This window comes from Solanum verrucosum, unplaced genomic scaffold (assembly GCF_900185275.1).
Source record: "Solanum verrucosum unplaced genomic scaffold, falcon-dt-bn FXZP01000094.1, whole genome shotgun sequence".
Classification (NCBI taxonomy): Eukaryota; Viridiplantae; Streptophyta; class Magnoliopsida; order Solanales; family Solanaceae; genus Solanum; species Solanum verrucosum.
In genome coordinates this window covers 3,211,220-3,225,251 of record NW_026019970.1, presented here as the reverse complement: position 1 = coordinate 3,225,251, position 14,032 = coordinate 3,211,220, and the positions used below count along the sequence as shown (strand labels likewise).

The 14,032-nt window shown below is 33.4% G+C and overlaps 1 pseudogene; it reads right to left on the bottom strand.

The window, feature by feature from the left end:
- Positions 1–11,530: 11,530 nt before the first annotated feature.
- LOC125817032 (methyl jasmonate esterase 1-like) lies at positions 11,531–12,559 on the bottom strand (annotated as a pseudogene).
- Between the last annotated feature and the right edge of the window lie 1,473 nt (positions 12,560–14,032).

Genomic DNA, 14,032 nt, shown 5'->3' with positions numbered 1-14,032 from the left:
CGACTCGAGGGTCTACATAATAACATGGAACTCATGTATACAACTCTTCTCATTCTCTTACTTACTTCCTCAAAACTTAGTTCAAATCAATAATGGATCTCAAAGAATTCCCAAATTACGTCATAGGTTTTTCTTGAACTCTTCTCTTAGCTCTCTCTTGAATGTTAATTATGAATTCAAGAGTGTTGGTTCATGTCATGGAGGATCTCCTGATGACAAGGTAGACTCTTGAATACATTATCTTCATCCTCAATCGAGTCTTGAAACAAGTTAGTAGAAGTTGTAAAAGACTCAACAAAAGGACTCAAAGGGGCATTCTTACAAAGTTCGAAAGAATTCTCAAAACTTAACTCTTAACTCTACCTTGAATTTGAATAATGAATTCAAGGCTATGATCATGCTAGGAATGATTTTAGGTGTTTAGAAGTAGCTTAGAGTAGTTAGAATAAAAAAGGAGTGAAGGTGCACTTTAAACGAACTCAAACAGGGCAACCGACGACAAACTGGATGGGGCAGGCGATCCCCGCGCCGCCCCCTAAACTTCAGAGGAGGGTTTCGGGTGCTCCCCAACCCAAAAAATCCAATAAAATTCTTTGCTCGTTTTCTCACCCCATTTTGCCTAGAATCGAATGGTTTCTTCCTCAATCACTTGGATTCAATTACTTAACATAAGTACACTCTAATCTACTCAATATAGCCCTAAAAACACTCACTTTAATCTCAAGAAAATCATCAAAACCCAATACAACAAGATTTAGAATAAACTTCAAGAACACCTATGCAGAACTAATAAAGAACTCAAATCTTTCAAATTCAAGAATGAAAAACTGCGCTGAAAATAACATGTTTGGCGTGTGGCTGAACAAAACCAACACTATGGAAGATTACATACCTATTAGGGATCAAACCCATGGTGCAAATCTGCATCAAGACACAAGAATCTCAACGAACGCTTGATCCTCTCATCTTTTCACCTTTTTCTCTTCTTTTCTCTCAACTAAAATCCTAGGCTAATTTTAGGATTATAAAAATGAACCTAATAGGATTAGACCCTTAAAATATTACTAAAAATGAATTAAATCTGATTGGGTAAGGAAAAGACCAAAATACCCCTCACTATTTTTTGAAAACTTTCCTTAACTGGACAGCTTAACTTCAAAGGGCCATACCTCACCCATCCGACCTCGAAACTTAGCAAACTCGATGGCGTTGGAAAGATAATCCAAAGGTATTTCCTACGGTAAATGGTAGAACACCTAATTCATCTTGAGCTAGGAGTATGGTTGTTTAAAGTTAACCCAAAACTCATACTTAGCTTAACTTACAAATTTTCAGATTTTGCTATTTTTAATTTATTTATTTTTGGAACTCAAGGTGCTACATCTACTGGCCTTAACACTTAAGAAATTTTTAATTCCTTGGTAAAGTATCATTCACTACGAAGAACGGTTCGAGACTTAGCTCAATTTTTCTATGGTGTTACAATATCTCCCTCTAGGGATCATTCGTCCTCGAATGACAACTGGACTGGGTTACTCTTACTAAGGTCTGCGTCTAATGGTATGCTCTTACTACATTCAAGATTAACCCAAATTCTTAAGTTCGGGTTCTATACCTCGATTGGGAATCTCATCCCAAGATTATTACTCCTTACAACCAAATTCAAGCATAGTACTCTAGTAACTCCATGGACTCTTACTAACCAACTCCTTCAAATCCAACAAAGGGCTCTCATTTAACTATTTCTCATGGTAAAACCTAATCCTCTTCTTCCTCATTGTTAATAACCTTAGATAAAATTATCGCACCATCACTAACACGATAAGAACATCAACCTCCTCTTTTTAACATCACTCCATTACAAAAAGAACCTCTAAAAATATATCTCCCAAATTCTTTGAATTCATTACCATCTTAATATCAAACACTTGACTCGATTTCTCATCTTGTCATCACCCACTTAGGTCTAAAGCTAACACTTGAAAGATATGGACATATTCCATCATCTGTAAATGGTCTACCTCTTCTTTAAATCTAACACTTGGAAGAAGTTTATCACATGCCTACCAAATTTCTCCATAAGCAGTACTTAGACCACTTTCTAAGGTGCTTCTCTTAACCTCTTAATGCTCTTGTTACTCTTGTGACTTAGCCACACTTCACTGCCCTTATCTAAAGTTTAAGGTCTCTCACTTGTACCACTCATATCTATTCCAGCTAACATCTCAATTCCTCACTTACTCTATGTCAAGTCTACCAGATCAAATATCAAGGCTAACATCATCACCCTTATGTTCCCATTCTTTTGATCATGACACTCATCTCAAATTCAAGCTTAATGTTTATTACTAAAGCTGAATATCAATACGATTGTTCACCTACTATACTATACTTCATTACTTGATCAGTTCTATAACCTTATGTACATCATGACCCTCTCAAACATATCATAAGCCTAGTTTATATCAATCCCTTCATGAATACTCTGTGCTTTTATTCAACACATACACTTGGTCATTACCTACACTATGACACTTCATCGCAAACTCCTATCTAGCTAAAAAACACTCTACCTTCTATGATGCAATCTTTACAACTCATCACGTCTTAGTCTACCCATAGGGAAAACTCCTCATTCATAACTTACTAGGTGCATGACTATACCACCATAGCTTGCCTCATCACTATCTCCCTTTCTAGGATTACTAATCCTCTGCATACTTTCCTCTAACTATGGGCTCTTTCACTACTACTGCGCATGATCTCATAGCTCATGCTACCTTTTCGGGTGAAAATACGTTCCAAGCTCTAAGCGTACCTTTCTCATAAGGATCTCAGCTGAAACAAGGCTTAGAGAAGAGAGTACAACTCATTTTTAGCTCAAACGCATAATTCATATGAATATGAAGGCATTACTCTGAAACTCAACACTTAGCTCACTCATGGGCTTCTCTCAAGCCCCTCTAGAGTCTCATGACTTTTTCATGATTTTGCTAAGAACGATTCATCGACTAAAGATTGACTTTTCTATTCAACCACATCTAGTATGATGGGTAGTCGAATGAATAAATCTGAGAAATGCACAAGTAATAATAAAATCTCTATGAGATTGCTTTATTGCATGATTAAGAGTATGAAAAAAGGGAAACTTTTCTTAAAAGTTTGTAATCCCTCATTTATAGAAGTGGGGCCCTCACAACCATAAACAAGAACCTACTGACACGACTTCATAGACACCCTAGGACACATAAACTCTGTGCTCTGATACCAAGTTTGTCATGACCCGAGCCTACACCCTGGACGTGGCCGGCGCTCGAAGACCATTGTTGGTCCCCAAGAGAACCCCCATCCTGGCTGACTACAAGCGGAAAACTTATTCAAGCATACAAAGCTTAAAAACTAAAATAAAAGTTCATAAAACTTAAATTCAAACTTTAACTCAAATGAAATTTTTGAATAATAAAATATATTCAACTCGCCCACAAATAGGCAACTTAAGCCTTTAAAACATTTAATAAAAAAAAATGAATAATACATACTTCTCAACTATACTGACTATCTATGAAGCCTCTAACAGATAGAGATGGAAGTCGAGACAAAACCCATGACATCCTGACTAAACTGAAAAGTAAATGAAATCCTCTGGAAAATAAAGAGGCTCACCATAGCTAACTCGAACTTCCGGATGTATCAACGAAGCTCGTGTTGATGATCCTGAATACCCGTGTCTGCATCATGAAAAGATGTAGGACAAATGGCTCAATACGTGAAATGTACGAGCATGTAAGGGGAATTTTAAAAAATAAACATACGCTTGAAACTTGATAAAAAGGAAACACATTTATCTCTTTTCCAACTTACTCAACTCAAGGAATACTCAAGGATACTCGAAACTACTCAACTTACTGAACTCAGAAGTACTCAAGAATAAGATACTCAATTCAGAGATTAGATACTCAACTCAAAGATATGATACTCAACTTGAAATACTAAACTCTGCATACTCAACTAAATATAAAGCAACAATACACATGGAATATATGGAAAGCTTTATGAAACAGTAAAACAACTTAGTTCGTTAAATAAAATACAATAACAAACTCAACTTTACTTATATAATAAAGTAATATAGTTTCTGTCGAAGTTTCTCTTACCGAAAACCACCACTATAAGCCTAAGTAGTGATACATCGTCTTGCCCATGCTGCCAGAACTGTCCTATACTTTGCCATCATATAGAACGCTTAACTTAGTGGATCCATTAGCTTAACTTATGTGATCATATAAAATGTATGACCCATTAATATCTATGATGGTTACATGGTTTATGTAGACTTGAGTTAATATGAACTCGCATCCCCATATCGATTCTCAATACTATTCCCAAAAATATACTTAGCTCATATGTTTTTAAAATAATTTGTTTCTTTGGTTTGAGATAATTACTCAAAACTTAGCTTAAAAGCTCTCTCGGAATCGATGTTCCCTTTTTCTTGCTCAAAACTCTTTTGGAAATCTCAGTTTCCTCTCATCTTAAATGTGAAAACATTTACTCTTAGGAATACTTAGTTCCCATTTATCATTTTAAAGAAACTGAACTTTACTCAACTTCAAAGCTTAAGTCATAAAACAAAGTTTAAACATTTGTAAAAGACTTCTTAAAATATGGTTCATGCCGAATTATGGACGTGAACGACTCAATGTAAGGTCTTCAATAACCATAGATAGAATTCAGTACTTGGAACTCAAGAACTTCCATAATACTACTCACTTCAAGAATGCTCAACTCAGAGGTTTCATGAGGAATTTATGAGCATGAACTACTCTACTCAACAACTCAAAGATACTTTTTGGTCTCAAGACTGCTCGACTTATAATGATCATGCGGAATTATGGACATGAACAACTCAACTCATGGACTTCATGGGTAATAGGTAATAGTCCCATGATTAGGATTATAATCTCAAAGGGGATTAGGAACTCAATACTCACGACTTAGAACTTGAAGATACTACTCCTCTCAAAGGTACTCAACTAATGGAGTTCATGCGGAAGTTATGGGCATGAACGACTCGACTCGAGGGTCTACATAATAACATGGAACTCATGTATACAACTCTTCTCATTCTGTTACTTACTTCCTCAAAACTTAGTTCAAATCAATCATGGATCTCAAAGAATTCACAAATTAACTCAAAGGCTTTTCTTGAACTCTACTCTTAACTCTCTCTTGAATGTGAATTATGAATTCAAGAGTGTTGGTTCATGTCATGGAGGATCTCATGATGACAAGGTAGACTCATGAATACATTATCTTCATCCTCATACTCACTTGCTCGAGTCTTGAAACAAGTTACTAGAAGTTGTAGAAGACTCAACAAAATGACTCAAAGGAGCTTTCTTAGAATGTTCGAAAGAATTCTCAAAACTTAACTATTAACTCTACCTTGAATTTGAATTATGAATTCAAGGTTATGATCATGTTAGGAATTATTTTAGGTGTTTAGAAGTAGCTTAGAGTAGTTAGAATCGAAAAGGAGTGAAGGTGCACTTTAAACGAACTCAAACGGGGCAACCGACGACAAACTGGAAAGGGCAATCGACCCTGGCGCTATGGATGGTGCGGGGCGCCAGCCCCCAACCCAAAAAATCCAACGAAATCTTTGCTCGTTTTCTCACCCTATTTCGCCTAGAATCGAATGGTTTCTTGCCCAATCACTTGGATTCGATTACTTAACATAAGTACACTCTAATCTACTCAATACCGCCCTAAAAACACTCACTTTAATCTCAAGAAAATCATCAAAGCCCAACACAACAAGTTTTAGAATGAACTTCAAGAGCTCAAATCTTTCAAATTCAAGAATGAAATTTTGCGCTGAAAATAACATGTTTGGTGTGTGGGTGAACAAACTCAATACTATGGAAGCTTATATACCTCTTAGTGGTCAAACCCATGGCGAAAATCCGCATCAAGACGCAAGAATCTCGACCAACGCTTGATCCTCTCCTCTTTTCACCTCTTTTCTCTTCTTTTCTCTCAACTAAAACCCTAGGCTAATTTTAGGATTATAAAATTGAACCTAATAGGATTAGACCCTTAAAATCTATCTATATATAGAAGGAGAAGAAAAGTGACACGTGTCAACACCACAAAATTTGTAGATATATTAAATAATAAATAACAATTTAAATAACAAAACATTTTAAAAAAAACAGAAATTAAAAACAGTTTTTAAAAAATTGTTTACGTTAAAAACTGTTTTAAAGTAATCTTTTTTTTTGTTTAAATAAAATGAATATTTTTGTTCCTAATAAAATGCTAACTGCCTTTTTTAAAAATAAATTTTAAAAATATAAAAGTTAAAATTGAAACTAAAATTAAAATTATACATGATATATAGATAATGATGCTAAATTTTAGGTGCAAGTAACAACAAAATACTTAAAAATTAAATTCCTTTAAAAAATGAGCAGGTTTTTAAAGATTTTTTTCCTTTTCTTTTAATAGACTATATTTCATACATAAAATAAATAAAATAAAATAATTCAAAGACCAAAAATAGGAACTTTAAAAAACTTCTACGACATAACTTTTAACAATATATTAAAATAAACTCAAATTCATTTGTCATTTATTTGAAAATAAAAAAAAATCATTCTGCACCATAATTACAAATATCTAAAAAATATAAACTGCCAATTTATTTGAAGAAAATAAAACCTCTGCATAATAAATTTTACATAAAAAAAAATAGAACCATTTTTTTCTATATACAGAAACCTATTGATAATAGACCATCTCATCCACATCTATCTATATATAAAGAAAAATGGCATATGTGTCATCACTACAATTAATCTTCAAATTTCAGTATTTAAAATCTAATTTAAAAAGAAATATTAAAAAAAAAAAAAAACACATGTCAGTTTTTTTATACTGTTAGAATGAGATATAATTTTAAATTTCAAAAACACAACTGCATCATTTTGAGGAGTGTCACGACCCAAGCCTAGGGCCTAGACGTGACCGGCGAATGGGGAACCTGAAGGAACCCCAAACAAGCCTCATAGCATATCATTACACATCCTTGGTCGCGGAAGCAATTAAAATGACCATAAGCGATAAGCATAATCAAGGGGAAGTCGGGACTAAGGGAGCAAGAGAAAAAGAGAATGATACATAAATACCATAGATGAGTCAAGCTCAAGCATCTTGTCTAACACCACCTTTAAACATGGTTACTTAGCGGGGGCTAAGACAAACTACCGGGCTCACCCTCATAGTCAACACATAACTAAAAAGGAAAATTCTTATACATAGCAAGAGATCATAAGCAACGTCCCCGGAATGGAGGCCACACGGAGGAGGATGGTCAAGCGATGCTCCGTTCCCTACATGGTGACATCATGTAGGCATAGAGTATGCATTAGTACGTTTGAATGTACTAAGTATATGGGATGCAATGCAATGCAACAATAGATGGACATCATAGGCAAAATGTATAATCATACCCGATAGATAGCATATTAATGAGATGATATGTATAATGATGCTTACATAAAAATCATATTTAGTGGGGCGTAGTACATGTGTGGAGAGTGACCATCAATATAGTATTTCCAAGGCCTACCACCCCCATGGAGAGGCGAAAGAGGTACAAACCCCTCAATGTGGTTACCCGGGCCTACCACCCCCGAGCTAGGGACCAAGGTACAAACCCCTCGATATGGTTATACGGGCCTACTACCCCCCGTACTAGGCAACCAAGGTACCAACCCCTCGATACAGTTACCCGGGCCTACAACCCCCCGAGCTAGGCTTGATCGACTCACAACACTTATATAGAGAAAATCATATACATGTGTCCATTTCATCATCATTTCAGTAATTATATAACCATCCGACTCATAGGACGTACATTGGACCTTCCATTTCCTAAGAATTCTATAAATGGGCATTTTATCAAACACATGGTGGGCTACAATAAATAATATTTTGAATCTTTTAAATTTGAATAAACATATATAAAATGTTTCAACATGTTATTTAGTCTTATGATATCAAATATTTCATATGGAAGGTTAGAATTGATAAATTATTAACATAATTTTTTTATTCAAACTACACAAAAAGAATAAATTATATATATATATATATATATATATATATATATATATATATAATAAATTAAATTGTGTACTAATGATATTAATTTAATATTGCTCAAATACACAAGTTAATGATTTGTATTATTATATTGTTATTACAATAAATTAAATATATTATTTAAGTGCATTATACATTTTATTAGTTATTTTTAATTATAAAATTATTACATTTTAAATCATCCGCGCAACGCGCGGGCACGTATACTAGTATTACTAAAAACGAATTAAATCTGATTGGGTAAGGAAAAGATCAAAATACCCCTCACTATTTCCGGCAAACTTTTCTTAACTGGACAGCCTAACTTCAAAGGGTCTTATCTCCCTCATCCGACCTCGAAACTTAGCAAACTCGGTGGCGTTGGAAAGATAATTCAAAGGTCTTTTCTACGGTAACTGGTAGAACACCTAATTCATCCTGAGCTAGGAGTTATGGTCGTTTGAAGTTAACCCAAAACTCATACTTAGCTCAACTTGCAAAATTTCAGATTTTGCTATTTCTAATTTAGTTCTCTTTGGAACTCAAGGTGCTACATCTAGTGACCTTAACACTTAAAAAAAAATTAATTCCTTGGTAAAATCTCACTCACTATGAAGAACAGTTCGAGACTTAGCTCAAAATTTTTTGGGGTGTTACAAAATATGATTGAGAAATTTTTTTTGTAAGCTAGTTATTTTCTTCTTCTTCATAAATTTCTAGAAGGCTCTATAGTAGATTTTGTAAGTCTTCTAGTTTTTGTGACTGATCAGTGTTGTATTGAGGTCGGGTCTAGCCCCCCTCTACTCCTTTTTTTGCTAATATAACACACCCTATCCGGGTAATTGATAAAAATAAAAAAAAGCCTTGTGATGATAGGTTTATTTTAACATAATACTTTAAGCACGAAACATAAAAATTATTTATAAATATTCACTCAAATTATAATTAGTATCTTTGATTCCATCTATATCAAAAATAAAAACACATTCAATACTAAATTTTTGAGGTTAAATTTTCAACTCACCTTCTAACTCCGGAGTGAAATTGACGTAATAGCTAAGTAGTTGAATCCGTAAATATTGAAAGAATGGACCTTTAAAGGCACAATAAAATAGTTGTAATTCCTACACCATTAATCAGAAATTTGAGCTTAATTATAAAATGGAGAACGTTTTAATATAAAGTGTTAGATGTTTTTTATGACATTATCTAACGTGAATGTTCCAGATCTGTCTCCTTTTTTTTGCTCGCATATAAAAAATTCAAATTAATCAATTTAGTATAGTTTTGTATACTAAAGATGGCTAAAAAGAAAATGAAGATTGAATGTGTGGATCTTAGGTTATAATCAAGAATATCACGATACCTATAATTTGTAATCAGTTTATTTTAACAACTTTTTTACAACACTATTTTGACTAGTACTTTTGATCACAATAAGTTGCCTACATTAAAATGTTAACATGTCTGGAAGTCCAAACTTTAAATTTTCCAAAGGCGTAATACATAAATATGCCGGTTAATTTGATATCATCTGACATTTATAACGTCTAATTTGGGTGTGCACAAGTAGACAATTGAACGTGTATGAAGTTGAACTAGTGGAGACACGTGTCCTACATGGCATAATACACGTAGAATGTCACGTAGGATGCAAATTGCTACATAGGATGCTAAGTAGTACGCGTATGTCTACACAAATTAGAAAACCAAGACGAATGTCTTCAGAATTCTTTTGTGTCACCATAGTCTAATAATTGTAATGTACCAGATTTTGAAGCTTTATCTGATTGCAAATTAGTTGAAAAGTTTGATTGCATTTCAGATGAAACATTATTTTCCAAATCGCAATTATCTCATCAGCAATTTTGGGATGAGAAACTAAAGCTTAGTTGCTTAAACTAAAACTAAAACTAAAGTTGGGTGGTTTAAAATGTTGTCATTCTGTGCATACACTATACCATACATCTGAAATTATCCACGAAATTGTTGTATTCAAAGAGTTCTAACGTAGTTCTTGATTTTAGTTCAAATCTTGAACAATGGAGGTTGTGCCTTGTGAATTCTTTTGTGTTGTTGATCTTTGGTAAAAGTTATTTTTCCCAAAAGGATTGTTGGAATTCCTCACGTATTCATGTGAACTTCTTGAATATCCTAATTTTTTTATTCATCCACTTTATAATTAATAGGAGTATTCCTGTGAACTTCTTGAATATATAAAGGTTTTTATTCATCCACTTCATAATTAATAGTGTAAAATGGTAAACTTACTATATCAATTATTGTTTTCTTAATAGGTGTGTCAATTCAAAAGTGGACAAGTAATTAGGGACAGAGGGAGTATGATGTAAATTCAGATGTTCTCTCTCGCACTCATGGCTAGGCGGGTTGCAATTTTTTTCGTCAACAATTGGTGAGTCCTCCTCATTCGGAGACTTCATAAAGTAGTAAGTAGTTAGAACTCTTATTTTAAACATAGATTGCTTTTGATGATAGTTACAGGCCATGTTCCACAAACTTACTTCATTTCACTCCAATTAGTAAAGGCTTTGGTCCAGACATTAGTTATTTAGTTTTTGCATGAAATTTTGGTCATCCTATGGAGTTACATAGTATGCATTTTGCCTAGTTAATTAATTATGTTTCAGGTTCCATTTGCAGTTCATAGAATGTTAGTTTAAGTGTTAGTTGTACGTCAATATTAAGGATTTGCTTGAGTATACTTGTGATTCATAGTACCACACACTTAAGATATAGATTCGGATCGTGATGGTTGACCACTTCTTTAGAAAGCTATGTAGTCGATGTTGGGGTTTCCTCCAATGCTTATTCATGAATATCCCCAAGAAAATTATGTAACTGATCTTATAATTGTAGGGAGTAGATAAGGTTGCTTGTGATTGGCTAAGACATGTTATTTTAGACACTTGACGGCTTTTGACTGGTTCTTGAGTTTGACTAAAATTGTTATATCATTTGAACATGTGACATCACGTTATTAGTTTTGAATTTGACCTGAATATCAAGTCACCTTGACGTATAACATGAATTTGAGCTTGAAGCCTAAAATGAAGCTTTGATTTGAATTTAAATAAAAAAATGTACTTATTTATTTGTAAAGAAAAAATTAATTATTCAATCCAAATAAACACGTATTTAAGCTAAGAAAAATTCCCTAATGCTAATGATAATACAGAAAATTAAACTAGGAATTACTGGAAATATAAGTCGTTTATTGATGTCAATTCCAAACACTAATATTACAATGAAAGAAAACATCAACCACTTGAAGAAAATGATTGGAACATCAAATCAACTAGTTGGGAGGACTTTCATGAAAGAACTTAGATCGTCATACAAATGCAACAGACACGTGAATTAGTCACTTATCAGCAAATCTCAGAAGAAATTTAAAAAGTTCATGCGGCTTAGACATCATGACCATATGGTCAGCACCCTGAATCTCTTTCACTTCATCAGGTGGATTTCTTTCAGTCATTAATTGTTGAAATTCTTTCTTTAGAAGTTTATCTTCCAGAGTAACAACAAACGCTCGCCTAATTGATCCATATTTTTTTCTTGAAAGAATTATCTCCTTCGAAACATCCTCCACACTATAAAAGAATATTTCCCTTACTAGTGTAGTAGCCAACGCCAAATCCTAACACCAAGAAAGAAAAATAAACCAATTTTACATCAGTTTCAAGTTGCAATCAAGTACTTGAATAAATATGTAATTTGTTTTATGATTTTCTTACCTGAATTGGGCTCTGTTGGTAAACATTACTTGCTAAGTACTTCGGACCTAAAATGAAGGTTGGAGGATTCGAAGGCCCCTTACCGTATATAACACGATTATCAAGTTTCGATACTACTGCATTGCATAACTATAACGAAGTATATTTAGATATCACTGCATTGCATAACATATTATCTCATGGCTAAATATCGGAATATGGAAATTTGGTACCTCAATGTAGACAGTGCTTGCATTGATATTTGGACCAGGCATTAGACCAGCTACAAATACAGCACCTGAAATTTTTTCTGGAAAAAGTTCCATGGCTTTCGAAATGGCTAGACCACCAATGCTATGGCCAACAAGAACAACATTTTTATGTGCAGGAAGAGAAGTCATGAACTCGATTAACGGACTCAAGAAATCAGAAAAATGTGTGATTTCGGGGGCCTATTTCGAGTTAATTCCTGAAGCACCTAAGTCAAGAGCTGTGACATTATGCCCTGAAGATTTCATCAATGCTATAATTTTGTACCAAGACCAGGCTCCATGACATGCCTTATGAACCAACACAAAGTGCTTTGCAGCTTTTGGCCTTGACAAGGTTGCATTTACATATGGCAGGACAAGTATTAGAACTACTAGACTTGTTAGACAATTGGTTTTCTCCATATCTTTTTTTTTTTCTTTGAAGAATGAGCATAAAATTTAAATTATTACATAACAACTTTATAATTCAAGGATTTGTCTTTTTCTTACTTCCATGCAGATGCGACCCCATATTGGTACAAAATTTACTCTAGTCTCCTACTCTAATATCAATAATATCAAGTCAATAAATGGATTATTATTTATTAATAATGATTAATCAATAGCATAATACATAAATGTGTTTTTTAATTTGGTTTCAGTTGACATCTATGTCCTTCAATTTTGGATGTGCACAAATAGGCATGAAAACTTGTATAAAATTGAACAAATAGACACATGCGTCCAACGTGCCATAGACTCATAATACACATAAAACACCACATATGACACAAAATTATCACGTAGAACGCCACGTTGGACTAATCATGTTCTATTTTTCAATTTTATACAAGTTGAAATGTCTACTTGTGCACGTCCAAAATTAGAGAGCAAAGATGTCAATTAAGGCCAACTTAAAAGGCATGTTTATGTATTATGACTTAATCAATATATACACATACACCATATTAAATCACTTAACTATAATTAAGTTATATATTTTAGAGTGAATATGTTGTGTGCAAGTAAGTATTTACCACTCACGTTGCGCTATTATTTTAGGCATTTGATTATTGGAGGAACTAGGGTTACAGCTTTTAAATTTCTACATGTGAAAAAAGAAAATGTGTTTGAATTGCAATAAATTACAAATTAATGATCTGTCTGCTTGATGGTAACCCCTCAACAAATATAGTTCAAAATAATAACTACAAATTGATTACCCTTTTTGTAAGGAATCAGCAAGGTGTCGGTAAGTGGTAAGAATTTAATTTCAATTTCAGTAACTATATATCTCCTGTTTTATGGAATTAGATTGTGTTTGCAATGGAGTTCTCTATGAAAAATTATATTCAGTTGAACAAAATGTTTGAAAAATATTTTTTCCTAATGAAAGTAGAGAAACTAAGTTGTATAACTGACATTTTAAGTTTATTGTTAGACCCTACTTATTCAACCCTCCCCCAACCCCCACTTGACCATTCAACCCCCCTGTCTAGTCCCTACTCATTCAATTCATCCGAACCCTACCCTTTGACCATTTAACCCCCCGCTACCCCGAACCTCCACTCCCCTTCTCATTCCGCTTCGATAATATTTTACTAGATAATATAAAAATGCTTTTGGGATAAAAAATTTCTTCCTTATAAAACATTAGAAAATAAGTTAAACTTGTTTTGCAAGAAAATATTTTCGGTGAAAAACATTTTATATGACAATTTTTTTAGTGAAATATTTACACTTTAAGATGTTTATTTTATTCTTAATGAGATGATTTATAATGACACAAACATCTATGATTTATTTTATACCACAAATTTTAAAAATCTTTTTTCTTTCTTTCTTAAACTCCGAATTAAATTAAACAACATTACATAAAGTTGGACAAATTGAGTA